This window comes from Micromesistius poutassou (assembly GCF_964030765.1).
Source record: "Micromesistius poutassou genome assembly, chromosome: 4".
NCBI lineage: Eukaryota > Metazoa > Chordata > Actinopteri > Gadiformes > Gadidae > Micromesistius > Micromesistius poutassou.
In genome coordinates this window covers 3,375,194-3,384,170 of record NC_140274.1, presented here as the reverse complement: position 1 = coordinate 3,384,170, position 8,977 = coordinate 3,375,194, and positions in this window count along the sequence as shown.

Sequence of the window (8,977 nt, the reverse complement as noted above, 5' to 3'; positions counted from 1 at the left end):
TCGAATGTCTTGAAGTGCTCCTCGTCCAATGGGTCTACAAGGATGAGACGCATCATGGATGTGCTTTGGTTTGCTTTGGTTTGGCCGAACCTATGAGCCTAAAATTTGCCCGGGGAATAGGCCTACATGTTGTTTACCATGTGAGGAGAGGGATCAGACAGATCAAACCACACATCACAGCAACTATCCCCAACAGCCACTCCACCTACCCTGCCCTAACACTCACACACGGACGCGCGCGTGCACACACGCGCACACGAACACACACACACACACACACACACACACGCACACACACGCACGCATACGCAGACACGCACACACGCACAGTTGCATGGTAATTTGTTATCACACAACCGCGTGCTGGTTAACATAATTGAATATCTATACTGTCTGCCAGTAAACATCACATATGATTGTATACCTGTATGCTTATTCTGCGCACCTGGGAAGCGGAGGAGAAGAAACATGCAGGAGGACTCCAGCAGTAATTTAATTATATTGATTATGGTTCAAATGGGATTGGACACGGAACTGCAATTAGCATGCAGAGGAATATTTGCTTTGAAGGCGTCCTCTGAAACGGCAGCACGGTCTGGTGCAGGGAGTGACTGGCCTCTCTCTGGGTATGATTGGAAAAGGAATAATGAGTCACTGTATATATTCCAACATATTCGGGTGTTCGCTCGACTGTCACTCAAGTGTTGTGTGCGCTGCTGCTAATGGGGGCGCTGGTCAAGGTTTCTGTGCTGATGGGTAATGCTGCTGATCGTTCCCCGCCGCGTTTGAACACGTTTTCCATTGACGGGCAGAACCGAGTGAAACGCGGTGTCCGGGTATGGATACAGAGAGGGATGATGAGGGAGGAAAAGGAAGGACTGTGCAGGTTTCAAAGCGTGTCCTATATAGGGCCTGGTTCTGGTTTCAAGCTGCTGTTTATAAATTCTGACTCAGCTATCCTGGCGTATTGCAAATTGCTGGAAAGGAAAGAAGGCGTTTGAAGGCATTTGAAGTCGAAGCATTGTACTGTATCTCTCTCCGTTTTAACCATCGTTTCTCTCACAAGCGTGATCTTGTCTTTGAGCCTTTAAAGTGGTTATCGCAGAAATGTGTCACCTTCAAACAGGGAGCAGGAGTTCAGAACTAAGTAACTTTAATTGTGTTACTTGTGTTATCACGACTTTAATTCACTGGTAATTATAAATTCACTCCATTTGGCACTTCTCATCCCCACCGTTTCCAGGAGACACGAGGGGGGCCCTGTCAGCTGTCATTGGTGCATCCGAGGCAGGCCGGGCATAGTCCTGTTCTCACAGGGCTAAGTATACCGCTCCAGATACGCATTAGACATTGGCGCATATTCAATTGCTTTAACAGCAGATGGCCTATCGTCGTTTCCCCCATATCGTTGTTTGAACAGGAAGTGTAATCGCAGAACATTTTGGTAATTCAGTCCATGGCTTACCCCTGGTCTCTGTGGCGTGTGTGTGTGTGTGTGTGTGTGTGTGTGTGTGTGCGCGCGCGCGCGCGCGCCCGTGCGTGCGTGTGTGTGCATGGTGTGCATGAGCAAGTTGTGAACGAGTGGTTAAAGCTGCTGCGTGTTTCTGTTTGACTGTGTACACACACATTTATGCTTCCATGTACATCCGTATAATTGTGTCTGCAAGCATTTCTGCATCTCCCTCTGTTCCTCTCTCTCACTCAAACAGCAATCAGCCATGAAGCATCACCAGAGTGATGTTTAACAGGAGCCGGATGAGGAGAAAGAGTTGACAAGATGTCCGCTGATTTCTACAAATGTGTCTGTGATCCGGTGTAATTGCTGGAATGTGTCACTCAGGCTTATTCAGTGTTTGAATGCATTCCTGCAAATATTTGTTTACCATTTTGTATGTATAAAAAAACAATCATCTCCCCACAAATACATAAGTAATTAGTATACACACACACACACACACACACACACACACACACACACGCACAGGCAACACAAACAGACCAAATCTTCCTTTTACAGTTTCAGAATTGTATAAAGGCAACGCTTTATTTGCCTGCCACTAACATCACAATTTCACCCTGGTTTTCTCCACATGGCCGGCTGCTAAGTGAGGGTTTATGGTCCACACTGAGTTAGTCTTCCTGGTTCACACACAGCGCCTGCGGAGGCAGTGTGATGTATAGGGCCCTGGGGGACGGGGGGGAGGACTTACCGGTAATGATCCCAGTGGAAAATAACACATACATGGCCGGACAACACCTGTGGCCTCTGCTCCCAGGCCTGCTAGCCCTGTACACTTGTTTATATTCTGTGCTCCCAGGCTAGCTAGGCATGTTCACTTCCTTAGGTTATCGGCCCCCAGGTTTGCTAGATATGTTCACTTGTTGAGGTTCTCTGCTTTAGGGCTTGCTGGCCATACTGGTTTAGGCTCTCTGCTCTAAGGCTTGCTGGCCATACTGGTTTATGCTCTCTGCTTTAGGGCTTGCTGGCTATACTGGTTTAGTTTCTCTGCTCTAAGGCTTGCTAGTCATGTACACTTGTTGTATTTTTTTTAATTCTTAATTCTAATTCTAATCAGTAAGTGATGGCTATCAAACACATTCACACACACATACACACACACACTTAGCACACACACTTAGCACATGCACACACACACTTAGCACACGCACACAAGAACACATACACAAAGACACACAGGGGAACTGAAAGCCGCTGTCACTCTGCTTCCCACTTTCCGTGAAGGACCACTAATCAAATACAGGGCCCTCTCGCTCTCACTCTCTCTCTACCCCTCTCTCACTCTCTTGCTCTCTCTCATTCTCTCTCTTGCTTTTTCACTCCTGTCAGGGAGGTGTTTTCACTTTTGAGTGCCTGTGATTCCCGGGCATCAAGTGCAATGTTGATCAGTAAAACAGAGGTGAAAGTCGCCAGGAAATTTGCATCTGTCATGGCCACTGAAGATCTCGCCGGCTTGGCAGCAGGCTGTTCCCGCGTGGAGGTAGACAGCCCTTGGGCAAACCCAGTGTGAGTGTCATGAGTTGATACTACTACCACATGTTCGGCGGTGCTAATTCGCCACACAATACTGTGCTGTATAAACCGTTCCAGTCACGACTGGAATGTGTGGATGTGTGTGTGTGTGTGTGTGTGTGTGTGTGTGTGTATAACTTGAGAGTTTTATTTAAACAGATTTGGCTGCTCACATTATCTTGTCTAAGCCCCGCCATGTGCGTCACAATTCATCATCTGGCGCGGGCACTCTCGCGGCGTTTGGGAAGACGGAGTGTCACGCTGCGCCCGGCTGAGGACGGCAGAGGAGGAGGAGGAGGAGTAGGGGAGGATGAAGGTGAAGTGAATAGGATAATAGGGTGTCTAGAGAGAGAGAGGGAGAGAGGGGGGGAGAGAGAGAGAGAGAGAGAGAGAGAGGAAAAAGTTTACTTAAAAAAAAAAAAAAATCCTTAATCTCTTTGACGGAGGACCTCATTTCCTCTCGTGCCGTCTCGTGAGGGTTTGAAAATGTAAATGTCTTTGAGATATTTGAGCTTTTCACTCGCACGGCGTTGGAGAACCGGATAATGGCGGCGGTGGCGTTGTCAGGACGGCGGTGAGAACCTATGTACGGCGGTCCACGAGCGTCATCCTGTACCCATGATTGTATCGGCTTCGAAGCTTGCTGTATATCGTCGAAGCAATCAAAAACCCTATAAGGACACTGATTGGTCTATTTGTAATCTACAGACCTGGCCAATAAAACGGAGCGTCGAGGGTAATTGAGTGAACATGATCATTTATTGGATTGCTGAGTCACATTTATTACGCGGCTATGCCGCACACCTCCGGCGTCGGGTTTGCATGCCAAGCAGGTCATTTAGAGGAAAGTGATTGTCCAAATCCAAGAGCCATTTATTTAGTGGCTGATACTCTAGAAAGAATAACCATGGGAGCCCGTGGCTGCTGCCTTTGTAGCTCAAAACTCGACAGAAGACGGAAATAATTAACAAGTGTGTGTACTTGCCTGTGTGTGTGTGTGTGTGTGTGTGTGTCTGTGTGCCTGTGTTTCTTGTGGCTGTGTTAATGTGTGTGCATGTGTGCACATGTTTGTATGTGAGTGTGTGTGTGTGTGTGTGTGTGTGTGTGTGTGTGTGTGTGTGAGCATGTGTGTGTGTGTGTGTGTGTGTGTGTGTGTGTGTGTGTGTGTGTCTGTCTGTGTTTATTGAGGCTGTGTGTGTGTGCATGTGTGCACATGTTTGTATGTGCGTGTGTGTGTGTGTGTGTGTGTGTGTGAGTGTGCGTGTGCAGAAAGCAAACCCTGACTGGTGCACCCTGTGTGCTGTGTCACGTTCCTCTCCTCTCGCAGTGAACTGTTGTTTCTCTGGAAGCCATTTTGACACTTCCATGTCGACCATTTCACACTGAATTAGGGTGCGAGGGCTCTGACTCCTCTCAGTGGATGTTGTGCTCCTCTGTCGCCGAGGACTCTCCTATTAATGCGGACTGAAGAGGCGTCTTGAATGATTCAATCCAGACCACATCCTGACCGGGAACGGGAGCCAGAGAAGCAGAGATGCAAATAATATGCCTGCAAACACTCTCTTTCTCCATTTGCCCTTTAAAAGAGGAAAAAACATGTAGCACTCCCTGCTTCTCGTCCAAAATGAGATGCAAGGCATGGTCGTTAACGAATGATAATGAGTCGAAGGAGACCAACAACCCCAGCCCTGTTGGTTTTTCTAATATTAATAATTAATTCCTCATTAAGTGGCTAATTGGAGTTTAAAGGTCAAAGTCAACGAGGCTTCCATTGATCAGAGGAGACGGGATGGGTGTGTGTGTGTGTGTATGTGTGTGTGTGTGTGTGTGTGTGTGTGTGTGTGTGCGTGCGCGCGTGCGTGTGTGCGCACGTGCGCGTGCGGAATGGCGTGCAGGGAGACAGGAGACTGTTGACAGTAATCCCAGGTGCTCTCCTGTTACTCTGACAGCGCCCCCCCTTCCCCTCACCACCACCACCACCACCACCTCCTCCACCTCCTCCACCTCCTCCACCTCCTCCACCCCACTCTTCCAAGCCGTCCTCCCCAGGTGACAGTGCCTTTGTGTGCTGAAGACAGCAATTCAGCCACACCAGCACCTGGGCATTTGCCCTTTTGGCATTGGGAGTTAGCGATTCCTGAAGATAGGATGACGCTCTGTGGCCAGACAGCACGCGGGCCAGGGAGGGGCGGGCGGGGGGGGGGAAGAGTGGGGGGGAGTGAGGGGGGGGGCGGGGGGGCGGTGGATGAGCAGACCGAGCTTCTATCCGCCGACCCTGTTTTGATGTTGTTTGTTTGCTGGCTTGTATTTTGCAGATTAATATTCACATGTCCGAGTGCGTGACGGAACAGCGTCGCAGATGAACGCTGAAGCACGCGCCCGCTCGCGCTTGTGTGTGTGCGTGTGTGTGCGTGTGTGTGCGTGTGTGTGCGTGTTTGTGTGCGTGTGTGGGACATTAAGCCCGGACTGATTGTCATGGCGAGCGTTGACTCCTCTTGTTTATTAAGCCTCCGATGAATCTCAAACTCCATCCTTTGTCAAAGTCCCGATCTCATTTACTCCAAGCTGCCGGGAGTGAAAACAACAGTTCATTTAGTCTCTGGTGCGCCGCTCCGCAGCTTGTATGACGACCCAGTGAGAGAAAAGGCCGTGCTCCGGCTCTGGAGTGGAATTAAAAACAGTCGCTTGGGGATAAGGTGGTGGGGTGGGGTCACAGCCCTAACCATAGTCCTATTTGTGTTGCTATTGTCCCCCATGGACTCCTACACTCACACACGCACGCACACACTGACGGAGACAGACACACACGTACACCTGCAGACACGCATATACACCTGCAGACACACACACACATATATATACCTGCAAACCCACATGTACCTACTGCACACTCGCGCACACACTTGAAGAGATGAGCACACACGTACAACACAAACACACATACACCTTCACACACACATATATACCTGCACACTCACATATACACCCCCACCCCCAACCATACACAAACACAAACAGACACACACATATACCTGCCCACTCACATATACCCCCCTCTACACTCACATAAACACGCATACACCTGCACAAACGCATAAAAACATCTGCACTTCCACACCCACAGACACCTGCACCCACACACACACACACACACATATATATATATATACTGTATATATATATATATGTATCTATAGTCACACATACACATACATACGCCCACCAGCCCCACAATGCACCATAGCCTGTCCACCGCGTCCCGCTTCCTCCCTGACCTTAATGAGACCAGAGGCTGTGACAGGAACATCTGTGCAAAGCGGCTGTAGAAGTTGCCATGTCTGTGTTTGGGGAGATGTTTCTATGCCTGGCTCTATGCCTCTGGGACGAGGGGCCCGGGAAGAGGCTATAAAGAGGAACAGCGAGGGGCCGTGGCCACGGACACGCTAGGGCTGTAGTCAGCCAAAGGAAGTCTTGGTCGACAGAAATTCGACCTACTCTTCTTCTACCAATCCAACGGTCGATTGGAGGGGTGGGGGGGGGGGGCATCTGCACGGTATCTCTGGATTAAGTTAATTGGCCACAGTGCACTGAGTGCACTCTACTCTACAGCCTGGTAGCCCTACTGTCTGTAGCCTCAGTACTGTGTGGAGGTTGGGCATTGGGTCCACTCAGGGGCAGATCTACAGGGAGGCAAGGGGGGGCAGTTGCCCCCCCACTTTAGAGCCTTGCCCCCCCAGCTGCCCCACACACTTTTGTGTCCTTAAAAAAAATAATAATAATAACCTTTTACAAATAAACCGCCACTATGTCCTCAAGCCTCTCAAAGCGTTTAGACAAACAATAAATGAACCAAGGGTGTAAAATTGGAAAACGTCCATTAATTAGACAAAATTGAAACGCTCGCTCATGGTGTGTAGAATCGTTTTGCCCGGTCATTTTTGATTTTATTGAAGACAAGAGGGGCTTGATACAAAATGACAAAAAACAAACATTAGCCCCCCTGCCAAGAACTCTTGCCCCCCCTTTGCCACACCATGTCAAATGTTCTAGATCTGCCACTGGGTCCACTCCTGGTCCGAGTCCAGTCCAGTGGGTAAGACAGAGCTTCAATGTAAAGGTGGTTCACACACAAGACGAGCCATGGAGCGCCGCGTCGTCAGGCAGCTTGGCGTAGCTGAAAGGACGACACACATCGGTGGTTCCATTAGGTCTTCTAATGTGTATAATGTGTATAATGCCACAATCTAATGGGTTGGATTGAATGGAGCAGCAGTGCGTGCCAAGGTGCCAGTTCTGCTGTGTTCACACGCAAAGCCGATCAGGCATTAAACAAAGGTTGACGGAACATCCCATAGCAGACAACATGAAAATGATCATTTTATATATATATAATATATATATATATATATATATATATATACAGTATATATGCTGTTTTTGAATGATTTGCCTGCATATCTTTTTGTCAGGTCCGTTCAGTCAGTAAGTTAGGACTCGCGACTCATTAAATGCTCGGTGGTGCTGGGGTTATGAAATGTCCTTATAGTCCATTAAACCATACCATTACCAAAACCAGAAAATTATGTTTTCATTTGTAATCAATGTTATTCCTAACATAATAGTCTACTACTCAAAGATGTACAGCGGCCTGTACATGTCCCTCCCGCACACTAAAAGTATGGATATGGACACGCTTTTCTCTTTTTGTTTTCTTTTCTCCATACGTATATCGACGAGGTGTCTGCTCCAGTACTCGTCCACCTGTTGTTCGTGTAACCCTGTGCTGTTTTCCTTCCTGGTGGTGGGGTTGGGGGCGGTGCTGGTGGTGGTGGGGGTTGGGGGTGGCGTGGTGGTGGTGGGGTTGGGGGGCGGTGCTGGTGGTGGTGGGGTTGAAGGAGGCGTGGTGGTGGTGGGGTTTGAGGGCGGTTCTGGTGGTGGTGGGGTTGAGGGTGGCGTGGTGGTGGTGGGGTTGAAGGCGGCGTGGTGGTGGGTGGGGTTGGGGGTGGCGTGGTGGTGGTGGGGGTTTGAAGGCGGCGTGGTGGTGGGTGGGGTTGGGGGGTGGCGTGGGTGGTGGTGGGGTTGAAGGCGGCGTGGTGGTGGTGGGGTTGAGGGTGGCGTGGTGGGTGGTGGGGGTTGAGGGTGGGCGTGGTGGTAGTGGGGTTGGGGGCGGTGCTGGTGGTGGTGGTGGTGGGGTTGAGGGTGGCGTGGTGGTGGTGGGGTTGAGGGCGGCGTGGTGGTGGGTGGGGTTGGGGGCGGCGTGGTGGTGGTGGGGTTGAAGGCGGCGTGGGTGGTGGTGGGGTTGGGGGCGGTGCTGGTGGGTGGTGGTGGTGGGGTTGGGGGCGGCGTGGTGGTGGTGGGGTTGGGGGCGGTGCTGGTGGTGGTTGGGGTTGAGGGTGGCGTGGTGGTGGTGGGGTTGGGGGCGGTGCTGGTGGTGGTGGGGTTGAGGGTGGGCGTGGTGGTGGTGGGGTTGGGGGCGGTGCTGGTGGTGGTGGGGTTGAGGGTGGCGTGGTGGTGGTGGGGGTTGGGGGCGGTGCTGGTGGTGGTGGTGGTGGGGTTGAAGGAGGCGTGGTGGTGGTGGGGTTGAAGGAGGCGTGGTGGTGGTGGGGTTGGGGGTGGCGTGGTGGTGGTGGGGTTGAAGGCGGCGTGGTGGTGGTGGGGTTGAGGGTGGCGTGGTGGTGGTGGGGTTGAAGGCGGCGTGGTGGTGGTGGGGTTGAGGGTGGCGTGGTGGTGGTGGGGTTGGGGGGCGGCGTGGTGGTGGTGGGGTTGAGGGTGGCGTGGTGGTGGTGGGGTTGAAGGCGGCGTGGTGGTGGTGGGGTTGAGGGCGGTGCTGGTGGTGGTGGGGTTGAGGGGTGGCGTTGGTGGTGGTGGGGTTGAGGGCGGTTCTGGTGGTGGTGGGGTTGAAGGCGGCGTGGTGGTGGTGGGGTTGAGGGTGGCGTGGGTGGTGGT